The sequence below is a fragment of the Triturus cristatus genome, chromosome 9 (genome assembly GCF_964204655.1).
Source record: "Triturus cristatus chromosome 9, aTriCri1.1, whole genome shotgun sequence".
Lineage (NCBI taxonomy): Eukaryota > Metazoa > Chordata > Amphibia > Caudata > Salamandridae > Triturus > Triturus cristatus.
In genome coordinates, this window is record NC_140592.1 from 422,888,641 (window position 1) to 422,907,974 (window position 19,334).

The following is a 19,334-nucleotide window of genomic DNA, read 5'->3' on the forward strand; positions in this document are numbered from 1 at the left end:
CGTACCCCCCATGCCAACAGTGTAAGTACGACTCGAACCCCCACCCACGAATGCAAGGAGCGTACCCCCCAGCCCAACAGTGTAAGTACGACCCGTACCCCCACCCGCGAATGCAAGGAGCGTACCCCCCTGCCCAACAGTGTAAGTACGACCCGTACCCCCACCCGCGTATGCATGGAGCGTACCCCCCATGCCAACAGTGTAAATACGACCCGTACCCCCACCCGCGGACGTACGGAGCGTACCCCTCATGCCAACAGTGTAAGTACGACTCGAACCCCCACCCACGAATGCAAGGAGCGTACCCCCCAGCCCAACAGTGTAAGTACGACCCGTACCCCCACCCGCGAATGCAAGGAGCGTACCCCCATGCCCAACAGTGTAAGTACGACCCGTACCCCCACCCGCGAATGCAAGGAGCGTACCCCCCATGCCAACAGTGTAAGAACGACCCGTACCCCCACCCGTGGACGTACGGAGCGTACCCCCAGCCCAACAGTGTAAGTACGACCCGTACCCCCACCCGCGGACGTACGGAGCGTACCCCCCATGCCAACAGTGTAAGTACGACTCGAACCCCCACCCACGAATGCAAGGAGCGTACCCCCCAGCCCAACAGTGTAAGTACGACCCGTACCCCCACCCGCGAATGCAAGGAGCGTACCCCCCTGCCCAACAGTGTAAGTACGACCCGTACCCCCACCCGCGTATGCATGGAGCGTACCCCCCATGCCAACAGTGTAAGAACGACCCGTACCCCCACCCGCGGACGTACGGAGCGTACCCCCCATGCCAACAGTGTAAGTACGACTCGAACCCCCACCCACGAATGCAAGGAGCGTACCCCCCAGCCCAACAGTGTAAGTACGACCCGTACCCCCACCCGCGAATGCAAGGAGCGTACCCCCCTGCCCAACAGTGTAAGTACGACCCGTACCCCCACCCGCGAATGCAAGGAGCGTACCCCCCTGCCCAACAGTGTAAGTACGACCCGTACCCCCACCCGCGAATGCAAGGAGCGTACCCCCCATGCCAACAGTGTAAGAACGACCCGTACCCCCACCCGTGGACGTACGGAGCGTACCCCCAGCCCAACAGTGTAAGTACGACCCGTACCCCCACCCGCGAATGCAAGGAGCGTACCCCCCTGCCCAACAGTGTAAGTACGACCCGTACCCACACCCGCGGACGTACGGAGCGTACCCCCACCACACCAGTGTCAGTAGACTCGTACCCTCACCTCGAATGCAGTGTGCGTACCCCCACCGTGTATGTGCCAAGCGCACATATCCAGAAATCGGAGGTGTGTGTGCAGAGTCCACCCAGCAGTGCCCTGAGACAGGAGTGGTGGGTGTGGAGTCCTCCCAGCAGTGCCCTAAGACAGGAGGGGTGGGTGCAGAGTCCTCCCAGCAGTGCCCTGAGACAGGAGGGGTGGGTGCCTATCACTCCCAGCAGTGCCCAGAGACAGGAGGGGTGGGTGTGGAGTCCTCCCAGCAGTGCCCTGACACAGGAGGGGTGGGTGTGGAGTCCTCCCAGCAGTGCCCTGACACAGGAGGGGTGGGTGTGGAGTCCTCCCAGCAGTGCCCTGACACAGGAGGGGTGGGTGCAGAGTCCTCCCAGCAGTGCCCTGAGACAGGAGGGGTGGGTGCAGAGTCCTCCCAGCAGTGCCCAGACACAGGAGGGGTGGGTGCAGAGTCCTCCCAGCAGTGCCCTGAGACAGGAGGGGCGGGTGCAGAGTCCTCCCAGCAGTGCCCAGACACAGGAGGGGTGGGTGTGGAGTCCTCCCAGCAGTGCCCAGACACAGGAGGGGTGGGTGCAGAGTCCTCCCAGCAGTGCCCAGACACAGGAGGGGTGGGTGCAGAGTCCTCCCAGCAGTGCCCTGAGACAGGAGGGGTGGGTGCCTATCACTCCCAGCAGTGCCCAGAGACAGGAGGGGTGTGTGCAGAGTCCTCCCAGCAGTGCCCTGAGACAGGAGGGGTGGGTGTGGAGTCCTCCCAGCAGTGCCCTGACACAGGAGGGGTGGGTGCAGAGTCCTCCCAGCAGTGCCCTGAGACAGGAGGGGTGGGTGCAGAGTCCTCCCAGCAGTGCCCTGAGACAGGAGGGGTGGGTGCAGAGTCCTCCCAGCAGTGCCCAGACACAGGAGGGGTGTGTGCAGAGTCCTCCCAGCAGTGCCCTGAGACAGGAGGGGTGGGTGCCTATCACTCCCAGCAGTGCCCAGAGACAGGAGGGGTGGGTGTGGAGTCCTCCCAGCAGTGCCCTGAGACAGGAGGGGTGGGTGCCCATCACTCCCAGCAGTGCCCAGAGACAGGAGGGGTGTGTGCAGAGTCCTCCCAGCAGTGCCCTGAGACAGGAGGGGTGGGTGTGGAGTCCTCCCAGCAGTGCCCTGAGACAGGAGGGGTGGGTGCCCATCACTCCCAGCAGTGCCCTGAGACTGGAGGGGTGTAACACATGTGTGTGAGGCCAGAATTATCCACATGCATACTGGCTACAAGGGAACATGTCCCCATGAACTCATGTCAACAGACTCCACACACAAGTACAGTGATCACCAAGGATGCCACGATTGTCGCAGGTGGAGACATGGCCCTGCATGCATGGCCAAAGTAGAAGGGCTCCGTCACACACACAGCTCATGTAGACACAGCTCTGCGCTAAACATTGGGAACACCCTGCAGGGAAGAAAGCTGGGTACACAGAGGAAGGAATACACCCTTGGACAAGTGCACCATGCAGTAACTGCCTACATGAACAAAGAAAGTTAGCCAACACCTTGTGATGGCACACAGATCACAGGGTCCCACCAATGAGCAGTACACTACTACATATCCCACACACCCAAACCCTTACACACCACCCAAAACCATGTAGCTGCCCCACCAACACCAATACCAGCATAGCAGTAGTGTGATAATGAAAACAAAATTAAGCTTTATTCAGCAGGAGCACAATGTCCGTGGATCGCAGGCAGTTCAATCTTCACAAAGCCCATAGGGCAGTCAATGATTCTCAGCTGGATGGGGGACACAGTGGGATGCGTGTCCCCTACCTTGCCTGCACAGTCAAATGGCATCGTCTTCCACACTGGTGAGGGCATCAGGGGGGGGGGAGCAACAGGCACCGCAGGGACATCAGGGCAAAGGGGCGGCGTTGTGGGTGCAGGGATGGAGGAGTCCACCACAGGGGGTGGGTCAGTGCCAAAGGCGGAGGCCAGGATGGCACTACACACCTTTGCAAGGTCCTCCAGGGAGTCCCCTGCACCCGAAGGGACCTCAGGCCCCAAGGAGGGGGGGGGTCAGAGGGATGGGTCGCAGCGCCACCGGGGGAGGGTGGAGACAGGGGGGGAGACTCAACCACCCTGACCGGGGACCTCCGTGACCGCTTGCGTGGTGGTGTAACTGTGGGGCTCAGGGACAGAGCGGCCATGAAGGAGTCCTTGGGGGAGATGTGGCCAGGAGAGCTGAGGGGAGGGGATTTGGAGGGAGTGGACTGGGTGGAATGCGGACTCCCACTATGGCTGCGTGTCACACGTTTGCCCCCCGACCCAGTGGGTGTGCCTACCTCACCCTGTGTGTGCATGTCAGGAGGAGTGCGGTGGACCTTCCCTGCTGGTGTGGTGCCCGTGTCCGTTGATGTGGGTGCATGCCGACGTCTGGGTGTACGTGTGACAGGCATGGGAGTGGGAAGTGTGGATGGGGCAGGGGTAGGTGGGGGGAGGTCGCGCTGCAGGAGACCCACTGCTGCAGTCAGTGTGGAGTCGATGGACCTCAGCAAGTTGCGTTGGTCAGCCTGCGATGAATGAATGCCCTCCAAGAAAGCCTCGATGTTGGTGAGGGTTTTGCCGTGGGCATGGAGGACATTAAGGATCGCAGCCTGACCAACCTGCAGTTGCCGCTGGATGTCCACAGACTCTGCATTGGCGGCAGCAGTGGAGACAGGGGCAGGGGGCGCGGTGCCTGGCAGGAAGGAGACATGCTGTGACCGGGCACGCTGGGAAGGGACACGAGCAAGTGGGAGGCGGCTGGTGGAAACTGAGGGGGCGGTGCGAGGTGTTGTTCCGCTGTCAGCTGCTGGTGCAGCCTCCGCCCACTCGGCGACATCGTCCCCGGACCTGTCAGCTTCGTAGTCTGATGTGCCAGTCGACAGGTCCTCGGCCACACTCTCCTCCGCCTCTGTCCCACTCGATGTGCCAGACCCGATGTCACGGCTGGCACTGGTGCTCGGTCCCTCCGCCTGGTCTGTGTCCATGTCTCCCTCTGTGTCCCCCGACGATGCTGTGGGCAGGGTGGAGAGACAGAAATTATTCAGACACCTGTACACATCTGTCACATGAGTCCAATCTACATAGGTAACATTGCATGGCCTGAAAAGGAAGATCCCTAACATCTACTGAACAGGGTACCGATGTAGGGCATGAAACACACAGTTGGTTGAGCCACCATGCCACTGAAATACCATGGAGAGCATGAGACAATAGCTAAACACAGGAAAAGGAGTCTGACATAGCACCCAGGTCCTGGGGACAATCCAGCACTGCATCTGCACCACACAGCGTTGGCGAAAATACCGATGACCAGGGACCATATCCATGAACTTGAGACACATGCTGCATAGGTAATGCTGAAAACATGCACAACATGACTCGGTCACTGCACATTGCGTGTGTGTCCAGGCACATCACACACTGCCCAGACCCAGCAAGTGGTAATCAGGATTTAACACATAGGCATTGCCCGCCCCAACAAGACCCTACACGGGGCAAATTGTGGAGACACAGGTGGCACCAACATCTCATGGTCTGGGTGATACACACAGGGGCAGGCAAAAAGCAAGATTGGACGCCAAACAGCCAAGGTGCGCCTGTACAAATAATGAGGTACCAGTGCCCATCCTCAGATGAGTATAACAAGACACACAGGCACTGGCAACTGTGAGTATGAAGAAGGACAATCAGGTCAGGCTGCACAGTGGACACCTGTACAAATTAGCACGTCTATATACATGGTGACAGGGGACAATGGCACAGAGCACAACTTACGCTGTAGACACTGACAGTGGCCACGTTCATGATGACACATACACCACTGAGGAAAAGGTGCCCCAGGGGACAGTAGTGGGCACGCAACTACATGCTACTGAATGGTAATGACAGCAACACACGTCACCATCCCTGCACTATGTGTATCGCACAGTCATGCACATCATGTCACAGGCCACTACATAGGACATGCGCGCTGTAAGGCATGACACATGAGAGACCAACTCCCATGTCTGGAGTCAGCATCAGTGCCAACTGACATGGAACCCACATGCAGTGAACTTGACAGTGCACAGGCAAGGTCCCACAACCTGTTACACACCACCCCCACACATGATGCTACAGACATTGTTCCCGTGGACAAAGCGCCAGCCTACATTACCCTGTGAAGGAGTGACTACACACAGACCAGGGAACACATTGCAAGGAGGGGAAGGGTGGCAGGGGCACAGCGCTATACTGGGGCAAACAGGATCTGCACAGCACCTTTAAACCCTGCCAGTGGATTCATGCTACTGTGCCCTTACAAATGCCGGTGACACACAACAAACACACATGTACCTACCCCCTTCCGGCTGCTGCATCGCCTGTAAGCGCCTCTCAAGGTCTGGAAAGACCACCGGCAGCACACGCCTGTGGAGGTGGCTCAGACGGCGGCGGCCGCGGTTCTTGTGGCTCTCAGGTGAGTCCCCCAGCAGGAGCCGTGCAATCCTCCGCGTCCAGCACCGGATATCCTGCCAGCGTTTCCTCACCTGGGCCAGGCGCCGCCTCCGACCATCCACACCCCTCACGGCACTGACGGCGGTCAGCCAGATCTGCTCCTTGGCAGTGGCGCCTACCTGTGAGGAGGAACAAGTGACACCACATCAATACACCAGCCACATGTCACAGAGAGACATATGGGTACAAATTAGCTGGTAACAACAAGGCATGTCATGCAGCCAACGCATTGCACCTTTGTCATAGGGACATCATCCCCTGGTGAGGGGAAAAGCACTACGTGCCACAGTGGGTACACAGGTGGAATGATGGCAATGTCACAATCAATGATCTAGGCTCACACTGTGCATCACACCCACCCCTCCTGGCTCAGGGCACTGCTGTGAGGACTCCACACCCACCCCTCCTGTCTCAGGGCACTGCTGGGAGGACTCTGCACCCACCCCTCCTGTCTCAGGGCACTGCTGGGAGGACTCTGCACACACCCCTCCTGTCTCAGGGCACTGCTGGGAGTGATGGGCACCCACCCCACCTGTCTCAGGGCACTGCTGTGAGGACTCCACACCCACCCCTCCTGTCTCAGGGCACTGCTGGGAGGACTCTGCACCCACCCCTCCTGTCTCAGGGCACTGCTGGGAGGACTCTGCACCCACCCCTCCTGTCTCAGGGCAATGCTGGGAGGACTCTGCACACACCCCTCCTGTCTCAGGGCACTGCTGGGAGTGATGGGCACCCACCCCACCTGTCTCAGGGCACTGCTGTGAGGACTCCACACCCACCCCTCCTGTCTCAGGGCAATGCTGGGAGGACTCTGCACCCACCCCTCCTTTCTCAGGGCACTGCTGGGAGGACTCTGCACCCACCCCTCCTGTCTCAGGGCACTGCTGGGAGGACTCTGCACACACCCCTCCTGGCTCAGGGCACTGCTGGGAGGACTCTGCACCCACCCCTCCTGTCTCAGGGCAATGCTGGGAGGACTCTGCACACACCCCTCCTGTCTCAGGGCACTGCTGGGAGTGATGGGCACCCACCCCACTTGTCTCAGGGCACTGCTGTGAGGACTCCACACCCACCCCTCCTGTCTCAGGGCACTGCTGGGAGGACTCTGCACCCACCCCTCCTGTCTCAGGGCACTGCTGGGAGGACTCTGCACCCACCCCTCCTGTCTCAGGGCAATGCTGGGAGGACTCTGCACACACCCCTCCTGTCTCAGGGCACTGCTGGGAGACATCAGGCACCCCCCCCCTGGGACCCCCCCGACAGTACATGGCATGTGTGTTACACCTGGACGCAATGGCAGAAGTCACAGTCACCACATAGGGACAGTCTGTGGCAGTGGCCTATGCACTCACCTGATAACCTGGTCGCCCATACAGCATGGAGTACTGTGGGAGGATCACATCCAGCAGAGCCATGTTCTCCTCCAGGGTGAATGGCTGTGTCCTCTCCACAGCCCTTGACATGGTTCCAGGGAATCAGTAGCAGCAGCTGGGTCGACGAATGCAAAGATGTGCAGGCAAGTGCTCCCTCATGGGACCTGGCTGCCTTATATGTGCCCTTCTGCCCAGTCTCATGCACAGGAGTACAGAGAGATTGGTCACTCACATTTGCATCCTATGTTTCCACCAATCCCTTCAAACCTAGCAGTCTGTGTGTTCTCTATCGGTTTCATTCTCCTGCATGATGTCAGCCCCACAAACACATTGCAACAAAGTAGACAAATCCCAACTGACTTCTGCTGTGCACCTTCCAGAACAATTTCGAATTTTGAACTTGGTCTCCATGACAACCAGCATGCATGTAGGCCTTAATACTTGTCCCCTATGTAATTTGGAGCATCACACACAGGTACGGTGCGTGTGGGGGCCCTAGGGCACCCCAAATGCATGGCAACGGCCCGTACATGCATGCCTACGCTCTCCATCACTTTTGGTCTGCACGCGTATGCGTACCCGTAGTGGTATGGACCGAACACTCGCATCTACGCTCACTATCACTACGGGTACGCATACGCGTGCAGACCCATAGTGATAGTGAGCGTAGATGCGAGTGTACGGTCCGTACCACTACGGGTACGCATACGCGTGCAGACCCATAGTGATAGTGAGCGTAGATGCGAGTGTACGGTCCGTACCACTACGGGTACGCATACGCGTGCAGACCCATAGTGATAGTGAGCGTAGATGCGAGTGTACGGTCCGTACCACTACGGGTACGCATACGCGTGCAGACCCATAGTGATAGTGAGCGTAGATGCGAGTGTACGGTCCGTACCACTACGGGTACGCATACGCGTGCAGACCCATAGTGATAGTGAGCGTAGATGCGAGTGTACGGTCCGTAACACTACGGGTACGCATACGCGTGCAGACCCATAGTGATAGTGAGCGTAGATGCGAGTGTACGGTCCGTAACACTACGGGTACGCATACGCGTGCAGACCCATAGTGATAGGGCCGTACACTCGCATCTACGCTCTCTATCACTATGGGTCTGCACGCGTATGCGTACCCGTAGTGATAGTGAGCGTAGATGCGAGTGTACGGTCCGTAACACTACGGGTACGCATACGCGTGCAGACCCATAGTGATAGGGCCGTACACTCGCATCTACGCTCTCTATCACTATGGGTCTGCACGCGTATGCGTACCCGTAGTGATAGTGAGCGTAGATGCGAGTGTACGGTCCGTAACACTACGGGTACGCATACGCGTGCAGACCCATAGTGATAGGGCCGTACACTCGCATCTACGCTCTCTATCACTATGGGTCTGCACGCGTATGCGTACCCGTAGTGGTACGGACCGTACACTCGCATCTACGCTCGCCATCACGATGGGTACACATACGGCAGCACTCCCACAGTGATTTGGGAACATGCACAGGCCCTCTCAGCAGCAGTACGGCGGATTTTACACATCACTGTGGTGATAGGCGACACACATGTCGGAATAGGGCGGACATACTTGTCCATGGATGGACATACTTGTCCAGGAATGGACACCAAGGCATCGTCTGTGCATTACCACATGTGTGGGGCACAGGTGTCACAGGCTGTGATGTGGAACATGCCTCCTGAGTGGAGAAGGCACCAGATGTATGATGAGATGTGTAAATGTGTACTGTGTGAGGGTGCAATGTGTGCCAGGCATGCCCTTGACTCCTTTGACATGTGTGCATGTGGGACTGCGCACTTGGGGTGAGCGTCACTGGCATGGCACGGACACCAACACACGGAAGTGTCCCATGATGCCCGGTACAGGGGTCATGACACATGACTCATCACTACCCACAGTGCACAATGTGACTATGCCATATATGTGTCCGGGATTTACATCCGGTTGATGTTGTAGCACCCTCAAAAGCTGCAGCCATTGCAGCAACCAACATGTGGCTGTGTGTAGATTGTCATTGCACACTGTTCCCAACACCATGCCACATGTGTTACCGGATGTGAGGTGCACATGTATGCAAGGGACACGGAGTAGCGTGACAAGGCCATGTCAGCAAACTCACAAGGAATGTGTGGGGAGTCATGACATGTGCACCTTCATGGCAAGGTGTGTGGGCTGGACTAGTGTAATGTCATGTGACCTGTGGCTCAAGTGTTCCGCTGCCAGTCTCTGCAATCAGCATCACACTTCTGCTGATGTGTGGGTGTATGTCACTCCTGTCTTGCGTCGGGCAGTGCACTTGCACTGGGACACAGCTATTTTCATGGCGTGGCATGGGGAGGTTCTCAATCACCGTGTGTAGCTGGGTCTTGGAAGGAGTGTCACCTTGCATCCATACGTGTCCTGGGCATGTAGCACATGCCTGACTCCCTATGTGGCATGTGTGTATTGCCAGATTTACATGTGCTCAGTAGACATGAGTTGTTCTCGTAGTGCACTCACTCTTCCTTGTCACTTCCAAATTACTGCAGAGCGCCTCCTGTTGCCCGAAGAATTCCAGACTTGGCCACCATGCAGGAGAATGACACGATCCGGCTCTACCGCTTCACCCAACCGTTGATTCTGGAGCTGACGGCGAGACTGGCACCACACCTGCAACCGCAGCACAGGTATTCTACGGCACTGACACCCCAGCTGAAGGTAATGGCTGCCCTACATTTCCTTGCCACGGGTACCTTCCAATATACCATAGCTCATGTTGGTGGCATGTCCCAGAGCATGTTCAGCGGTGTGCTGCATGATTTCTTGGAGGCCATGTTGATTCACCTGGATGACTTCATCAAGTTCCCAACCCCTGAACAGATGACTGAGGTCAAGCGTGGTTTCTATGCCCTGGGAGGGATGCCCCATGTCATTGGGTCCATAGATGGGACACATGTAGGTTTGGTACCACCACACGCACGGGAGGTGGCGTACCGCAATCGGAAGCACTACCACTCCATCAATGCCCTTGTGGTGTGTCTGTCCAACATGGTGATTTCACATGTCTGTGCTCGTTTTCCAGGATAAGCACACGATGCCTACATCATGAGGCGTAGCGGGATGCCTGATATGATGATGCAGCTGCGCAACGAACGGGCATGTGTTGTTGGTGGGTACAGTCTGTCTGTCCTGTATTCTGTTTGGCCGAGCAGCACTACCGCTTCGCCAGTTCTAACGATATCCATGTGCTTTCCATTTAGGGGACGCTGGCTATCCCAACATGCCTTGGCTGCTGACACCTCTCCGCAACCCCATCACGCCGGCCCAGCTCCGCTACAACACCGCCCATGGCCGGACAAGGCGAGTGATAGAGAGGACGTTTGGCATGCTGAAGAGCCGATTCAGGTGCCTCCACAAGACCGGAGGCGCACTCCCATATGCCCCGGCGAAGGTCTGCAAGATCTTCATGGTCTGCTGCATGCTGCACAACATGGCAGTTGAAAGAGCTGTGCCCCTCATCCTGGATCAAGATGACGAGGACCATCCACCCGTGGAGGACGAAGGGCTTGGCAATGGGGCTAGTGATGTGGAGGATGTGGAGCCGCAAGAGGACATCCGGACTCGGCTCATACGCGACTTCTTTGCTTAGTGGTGAGTACCAGGGTCTGAGTGTGCACGCATTGGTCCCCGTGTGGCATGCGTTGTGATGTGTGTCTCCACCTGCATGTATGGCACGTGGGTCAGAGGTGTGTGTGGGTGTGTCACTGGAGTGATGGTGGCAGTGATGGTAGTTTTTCCCCAGGCATAATTGTGACCTAGCATGTTGTCATACATACATGTGTCGAGTAAATGCACATGCAAGTGGCTGTGCTTCTTGTGGCTGACTTCTTGTGTGTCTCTCTTCCCCAGGTACCTGCGCATGCCGTTTGCTGGTTGCATTGTTGTGGCACTGCTATTCCTCATGGACATGGCATCGTGGGCTGACTCAGCGTTACAGGCACGGACACGTTTGGAAGTCTCCATGGGGTAAGGGATGCATCTGGGGTGTATTGGGTGTGGCAGTTGTTCACGATGTGTGCACACTGCCCCGGTCGGGGTTTGGGTCCTCTGCAGACATGTGGCATCCCCATGGGACACGACATGCAGCTGGGTACACCTGAATAGATGGGCTGCCTGGTTGTCAGTCATCAGTGATGGGATAGTGGATTGTGATGAAGGCATCAATGTGTGTGACACTGCCCTCGGACACATACGGTTAACATTGTCTTGACATGGCGTGGGACTTCCACATCAGCGGATGTATGGTGTATGGCAGTCTCTCCGTGAGCAGCTGTGGGTATTTAGCTGTTATCCGACACTTGTGTGCCAGTTCCATGGCTATCACGCATTTGTGCTGCAGAAGGGGGGTGCCAGTGTTGGAGCCACATGTTACTCCACATGATGTGTTCATGTGTACTTCAAGTTGCCTCTGCAATCCCAAACACATGACTATTAAAGGTGTCCCTATGCCTCCAAGGTGCCTCTTCTCAGTCAATGCTGGTGTGTTGGCACGGTGCATCCTGCATGTCTGGCATGGTATTCCCTGATTGTGGCTATGTGTCAATGTGTCGAGTGGCAAGATGCAAGCTGTGTGTGTGTGCTGAGACTGTGTAATGGGCATGATGTCCATGACTGTGTGGGTATTGTGACATGTGCCATCCCCATGCATCCAACGTTGTCCATGACCCCATTCTCTGCATCCACCGGACTCAAGCTTGCAGGACATGGTTCTGCCACCAGTCTACACGTACCTGGGTGCCCCCCAGGACACGGGCAAGGATCCCTGACCTCTGCGCATGACTGTTGCTGTACTCAATGTGTCTGTCAGCACGGTTGTTCGGCCACCCCCTCAGCTGGTTCTGACCATCACGGGTGTGTATGGTGCTCCATGTCTGTCTTGCCTAGAAAACTGTGACCCATGTGTCCTGTGCCAGACTCAGGCCCCAGGGTGTGGATGGTTGAAGTGAACAGATGACTCAGGCATGTTTAGACTGTACAAGACACATGTTAGGTAATAATGCTACCAGCAGGCATCTACTCTTAATAGTGTGATTTATTATTGGGGGGGGGGGGGGCCAAGTGAGGGCCTTTCCGGGATTAGGGAATCCAAAGTTCAGTAGGGGAGTTGGTGTCCTTGCCATTGGAAATCCTCAGAGTCCATGCCACAGTCTTTGTCAACATTGGTCAGCCAGTGACCAGCAGGGCCATGTGGCAGAGAATGTCTCTTGATGCTGTGATGCTGTTGCTCCAGTGGGCCAGGTGCCAGGCCAGGTGTCCTGGGAGATGGTGATGTAGCAGCCACCCTCACGGTCCTTTCCGTGGACGACCCGGCTTCCTGCGGGGAACCTCAGCAGCAGGCCGTGACGACGTCTGGGATGCTCCGTCGGATGTTTCCTCCTCCTCCTCATGATCCCTCCCTGTGGGTGGTGATGTTCTCCGCCTTCTGGCACAGGGAGGGTCGGCCATGGTGTCGGCCATCCGACGGAGTTCAGCGTGAATCCCCTGGGACGCCGTCACTTGCTGAGCCTGTCTGTCCTCCATCCTCCGTTGGTGTAGCTGTAGACAGGCTATTAGCTCCGCATGTTGCTGGGCCTGCTGGACCTTGATCCCCTCGAGGACGGACACAACCTGGGCCATGCCCGTGGTGTCCTGCCGGTATGAGTCCAGGATGTTACGGACATGGGAAAATACCGGATCCCCAGCCAACTGGTCAGGCTCGCGCCTCCGCCGTTCTCCACTCCCACCACCCCTGCCCACTTGCGTCTGGCCTGCACTTGTGGGCACATGGGGTCTCCGGGACCCCTGAGGGGTGGCATTGGCGTTGTCGCCTGCCTCCTCCTGGGTGCCCGGGACACCGTGTCCCTCCTGGCGAGCCTGGCTGCATTGTGGTGTTGGGGCAGGGATCCTGGGTGTCTCCTGGGATGTGGCAGGAGTGGGGGTGGTGGTTGGCACGGTTGTACCTGACGCAGGTGCTGCAGGTGGTTGGACACCAGAGGGGCCAGGTCGGTCGGGGTCGTCCGCAGAGTGGTGAGAGTGGTTGCTGCCGGTGGGATCGGTCTCCTGCAGATCCGGGTCCTGTGAGTGTTCCCCCCCAGTGTTGGGGGGTGCAGCACGACGTTGACCTGTGTGTGAGAGAGACAATGTTAATTTTGATCCATGCAACATCCATGTTTCATCCGTTACAAAGTTGGCACATTTCCTCTTGGAATTAGGATCTGTCTTGCATTCCACTCACAGTGCACTTGTGCATGTGTGTGTCCCTTGGGCACCAATTTGGCCCCTTTAACTATGTGTGGCACAGTCTTACTTGCTGCGTCAAGTGTGACTGCAGTCAGCAGTGGAGTGTGCATGTGTGCCGAGCTATGCATTTGCGCCTTCCTTGTAGCACTGTACATGTGCACATGGAGTGGATCCACACACTCATATGATGCAGGTGGCTGTCCTTGTGCTCGTGTACAGGTTGTAACATGGCCCTGCGTTTTGCCATGATGAAGAGGGGGGGTTCTGGCACTGGCCACCCTTGTCTACATGCACGCAGTCCACCTGCTGACGAGCAGACATTCCCACACACCAAAGGACTGATTTGCTCTCCCTGTGTCTCCCTCCTTCTCTGTCCCCCTCTCCCTCCCTCTCTGTCCCCCTCTCCCTCCCTCTGTGTGTCAGCCTCCTCCCTCTGTCCATCTTCCTGTGTCTCCCTCTCTCTCTGTCCCCCTCTCCCTCCCTCTCTGTCCCCCTCTCCCTCCCTCTCTGTCCCCCTCTCCCTCCCTCTGTGTGTCAGCCTCCTCCCTCTTTCCGTCTCCCTCCCTCTCAGTCCCCCTCTCCCTCCCTCCCTGTCCCCCTCTCCCACCCTCTGTGTCCCCCTCTCCCTCCCTCCGTGTGTCAGCCTCCTCCCTCTGTCCGTCTCCCTCCCTCTCAGTCCCCCTCTCCCTCCCTCCCTGTCCCCCTCTCCCACCCTCTGTGTCCCCCTCTCCCTCCCTCTGTGTGTCAGCCTCCTCCCTCTGTCCGTCTCCCTCCCTCTCTGTCCCCCTCTCCCACCCTCTGTGTCCCCCTCTCCCTCCCTCCGTGTGTCAGCCTCCTCCCTCTGTCCGTCTCCCTCCCTCTCAGTCCCCCTCTCCCTCCCTCTCTGTCCCCCTCTTCCTCCCTCTCTGTCCCCCTCTCCCTCCCTCCGTGTGTCAGCCTCCTCCCTCTGTCCGTCTCCCTCCCTCTCAGTCCCCCTCTCCCTCCCTCCCTGTCCCCCTCTCCCACCCTCTGTGTCCCCCTCTCCCTCCCTCCGTGTGTCAGCCTCCTCCCTCTGTCCATCTCCCTCCCTCTCAGTCCCCCTCTCCCTCCCTCCCTGTCCCCCTCTCCCACCCTCTGTGTCCCCCTCTCCCTCCCTCCGTGTGTCAGCCTCCTCCCTCTGTCCGTCTCCCTCCCTCTCAGTCCCCCTCTCCCTCACTCTCTGTCCCCCTCTCCCTCCCTCTGTGTCCCCCTCTCCCTCCCTCCGTGTGTCAGCCTCCTCCCTCTGTCCGTCTCCCTCCCTCTCAGTCCCCCTCTCCCTCCCTCCCTGTCCCCCTCTCCCTCCCTCTGTGTCCCCCTCTCCCTCCCTCCGTGTGTCAGCCTCCTCCCTCTGTCCGTCTCCCTCCCTCTCAGTCCCCCTCTCCCTCCCTCTCTGTCCCCCTCTCCCTCCCTCTCTGTCCCCCTCTCCCTCCCTCCGTGTGTCAGCCTCCTCCCTCTGTCCGTCTCCCTCCCTCTCAGGCCCCCTCTCCCTCCCTCCCTGTCCCCCTCTCCCACCCTCTGTGTCCCCCTCTCCCTCCCTCCGTGTGTCAGCCTCCTCCCTCTGTCCATCTCCCTCCCTCTCAGTCCCCCTCTCCCTCCCTCCCTGTCCCCCTCTCCCACCCTCTGTGTCCCCCTCTCCCTCCCTCCGTGTGTCAGCCTCCTCCCTCTGTCCGTCTCCCTCTCTCTCAGTCCCCCTCTCCCTCCCTCTCTGTCCCCCTCTCCCTCCCTCTGTGTCCCCCTCTCCCTCCCTCCGTGTGTCAGCCTCCTCCCTCTGTCCGTCTCCCTCCCTCTCAGTCCCCCTCTCCCTCCCTCCCTGTCCCCCTCTCCCACCCTCTGTGTCCCCCTCTCCCTCCCTCCGTGTGTCAGCCTCCTCCCTCTGTCCGTCTCCCTCCCTCTCAGTCCCCCTCTCCCTCCCTCTCTGTCCCCCTCTCCCTCCCTCTGTGTCCCCCTCTCCCTCCCTCCGTGTGTCACCCTCTGTCACCTTGGCCCAGCTTCCTGGGCACACACTGTTAGCAGATCTTTGAGTGGCTCTTGGCCTGTTGATGTGAGTTTGTTTCTGATGTCCAGGCACCCATTTTGTCTGCTGTGTGTCTGTGCGCTGCTGCTGTGGTGGTGTGTGCTGCCACTCTTTCACACTGTTGGCTGTTCATTAGCTGCTGGCATGTGCAAAACAGTGCCTTCACCCCCATGTGTTGATGCAAGGCGTCCGCCATTTGCTGGCAAGTCATTCCTGTGTTGGGACACAGTGTTTGTCTGGCTGTGACCTAGGCCATATGGGCAGAGGGCATTGTTGTCTGCTTTGGAGTCGCACTATGTGATTCTTGGTGCCCAGCCTCCCGCCATCCGGGTTACCGTGTCATGTGTTGTTGTCTTCTGTGGCCTGTGACTTGACATTGTCCAGCTGGGTGCATGGGGCATGGTGGCAGCAGTGGCATGTGCCTGCTCATGGAGTGTGGTTGAGTAATGCGATGGCTTGTGGTGGTTGCGTGCCTGTTATTAATTTTGGTTGTGGTTGCAGTTCCCCCCATGTGAGGTGCGTTGTTTGTGTACTCACCCGGGTCTCGGAGTCCTTCTACTCCTTCAACTGCCTCCACCGGCAGTATGGCCATCACCCTCTCCTCCCAGGGATGGTACTGTACGGCTCTGCGGGAGGGCCCTCCTCCGGTGGCGTTGGCCTGGTCGTGTTCCTCCTGCCTCTTGGCTCTGACCCTCCTCCGCAGATCGTACCACCTGTTCTGGCAATCCTGCTTGGTCCTCCTGGTGTCCGCAACAGCATTCACAGCATCGACGATGGTCTGCCACATGGCTGTTTTGGCTGCCTGGCTGGTGCTTCTGACCAATGTTCCAAAGATCTGTGGCTCGACTCTGAGGATTTGATCAACAAGGACCTCCAACTCTCGGTGACTGAACTTTGGATTCTTGGTAGTGGGCATGGTGAGGGGTGTGGGTGGGGATGGTGTGGGTGTGGGGGGGGGTGTGGATGTTGGGGGGGGGTGTGGATGGTTGTGTGTGTGTGTGAATGTGATGAGAGGGTGTTTGTGAGGGTGGTCGTTTGAAGGTGTGCAAGTGTAAGGTGTGGTGTAGCTTGTAGTCTGGTTCTGTGGTGTCTGGCAGCAGTGAGTCTGTTGGAAAGGCTCATGGTTTGTGTGTGTGGGCCCTTTTTATTGGTCCATGGGTGGGTGTGGCAGTTTTTGAATTTTGGGTGGGTGTGTTATAAGGAGTGGTGGTGTATTGGGCCTCTGTTTGTTTTTGGCAGTTGCAGGTCAGTGATTGTGTTATTTAAGTGGTTGTTGGCCATGTTTAGTGGCTGTGTGCCTTTCGACTGGTGTATTCTTGTGTTGTTTTATTTTGTCCTGGTTGTGTACGTGCGTTTTGAGCGTGTGTACGGTGTGTACATGGGCCATTTGGTTGTACGATTTTGTCCTTGTGTGTGGCTTTGTAAGACTCGTACATGCGGTTGTGATGTTGGGGCATGGGGTGCGCTCCGTACTTAGGAGGTTGTGTTGGGGGTGCGCCAGGAACGTCCAGGGGTGGGGGTACGACTGGAACGTACTGGGGTGTGGGTACACGGGGGGTACGACACGTACAGGGGTGGGGGGTGTACATTGACGGTGGTACGACACGTACTGGGGTGGGGGGGTGTACATTGACGGTGGTACGACACGTCCTGGGGTGGGGGTACGACTCGAACGTACTGGGGTGTAGGTTCACGGTGGTACGACACGTCCAGGGGTGGGGGTACGACTGGAACGTACTGGGGTGTGGGTACACGGGGGGTACGACACGTACTGGGGTGGGGGGGTGTACATTGACGGTGGTACGACACGTCCAGGGGTGGGGGTACGACTGGAACGTACTGGGGTGTGGGTACACGGGGGGTACGACACGTCCAGGGGTGGGGGGTGTACATTGACGGTGGTACGACACGTACTGGGGTGGGGGGGTGTACATTGACGGTGGTACGACACGTACTGGGGTGGGGGTACGACTGGAACATACTGGGGTGTAGGTACACGGGGGGTACGACACGTCCAGGGGTGGGGGGTGTACATTGACGGTGGTACGACACGTACTGGGGTGGAGGTACGACTGGAACGTACTGGGGTGTAGGTACACGGGGGTATGACACGTCCAGGGGTGGGGGTACGACTGGAACGTACTTGGGTGTAGGTACACGGGGGGTACGACACGTACTGGGGTGGGGGGGTGTACATTGACGGTGGTACGACACGTACAGGGGTGGGGGGTGTACATTGACGGTGGTACGACACGTACTGGGGTGGGGGTACGACTGGAACGTACTGGGGTGTACCTAGACGGGTGGGGGTATACATACACGGGGGGTACGTGTCGGACGTACGGGGGCTGGGGGGAGTGTTGGGCGCGTATGCGGGCACATGTCTCCATGGTTGCTATAAGTGTTCGGTGCGGACGGTGTTTTTTCCATACGGTTGTACGCTCGGACGCACGGGATGGATCGTGATTCCTCGGTCGGACTTGGCTTTTCACGTTTGTAAGGTAAATCGTCCGAGGACGTGTCGGACACATTTTCCGACCCGAGGACGTGTGGGGAATGATTCCCAGTGCGGTTCGTATGGACTTTTTACCATGCGAATCGTGATTGCCAGTTCGTACGGCACTTGTACGATTCGTACGGTAAAAAGACCCGATACGAGTCGCACGGGGGAATTTTTTGCCGGATTGTGATCGGCACCCAAGCCTATGATTTTAAATTTTGAGTCCAGAAACACCAAACTCCAAAATTCTATCCCTCCCCAATTGGAAATTACATGTAAAAGCTTTTTTAAAGCAATCCTAGTATTAACCTATGTGAAAGATAGGCCTTGCAAAAGTGGAAAATAAAATGAATTTAGCAGTTTTTAACTACTAGGACATGTAAAACTCAAAAGGACATGTCCAACCTTTTAAATATACTGCCCCTTGCCCTTAGGGCTGCCTAGGGCCTACCTTGGGGGTGACATATGTAATTAAAAGGAAGGTTTGGGCCTCGCAAGTAGGTGAACTTGCCAGGTAGAAATGACAGTTTAAAACTGCATACACAGGCTCTGCAATGGTGGGCCTGAGCAATGTTTAAAGGTCTACTGATGTGGATGGCACAATCATTGCTGCAGGTCCACTAGCTGCATTTAATTTACAGGCCCTGGGCACATATATACAGGCCCTGGGCACATATAGTGCACTTTTCTAGGGACTTATAGGTAAATAAAATATGCCACTTGTGGATAAAACAATGTTACCATGTTTTGAGTACACAGCATATGCACTTTTGCACTGGTTAGCAGTAGTAAAGTGCCCAGAGTAGTAAACCCAACAAAAACAAATTTAGTACAAAGGGGAGGAGGAACGCAAACATTTTGTGGTGCCCCTGCAGAAAGGGCCATTTCCAACAATTTACTACTCTTATCTCCACATCTAGGTAGCTTGAAGATATATATATATTGCCAAAGAACATGTATATGAAGTAAAGTAAAGTAAAGCTTTGCTTTCCCACAGAAACTCACCTTCACAATATTCTTGTCCTCGATTTTCTTGACATAATAATTTTTACACAAAATATTTATGATCCAATATTTTGCCCAAACACCAACATGAGCACCAGGCAAACAGGCTCACTCTCTCATCTTTGCTCGCTATTAGGCTTGGGCAAAGTTTTAGTTTTGCAGGTGTAATCGGAGTAATTTCTATAATTTGGTGTTTGTCTTTTGACATGAAATTTCAAAGCATTATGTGATTATATCTGTCCACATAATTATTAGTAGTTTGGCACAAAAATCCTATTCCAGAAGCACAGGAACAACAAACTTAGAGGGCATGAGCGACTACTAGCTGCTTCTGTAAGTATGCAGTTGCTGTATTTAACATTATTTTCTTAGTTCAAAACACACCCT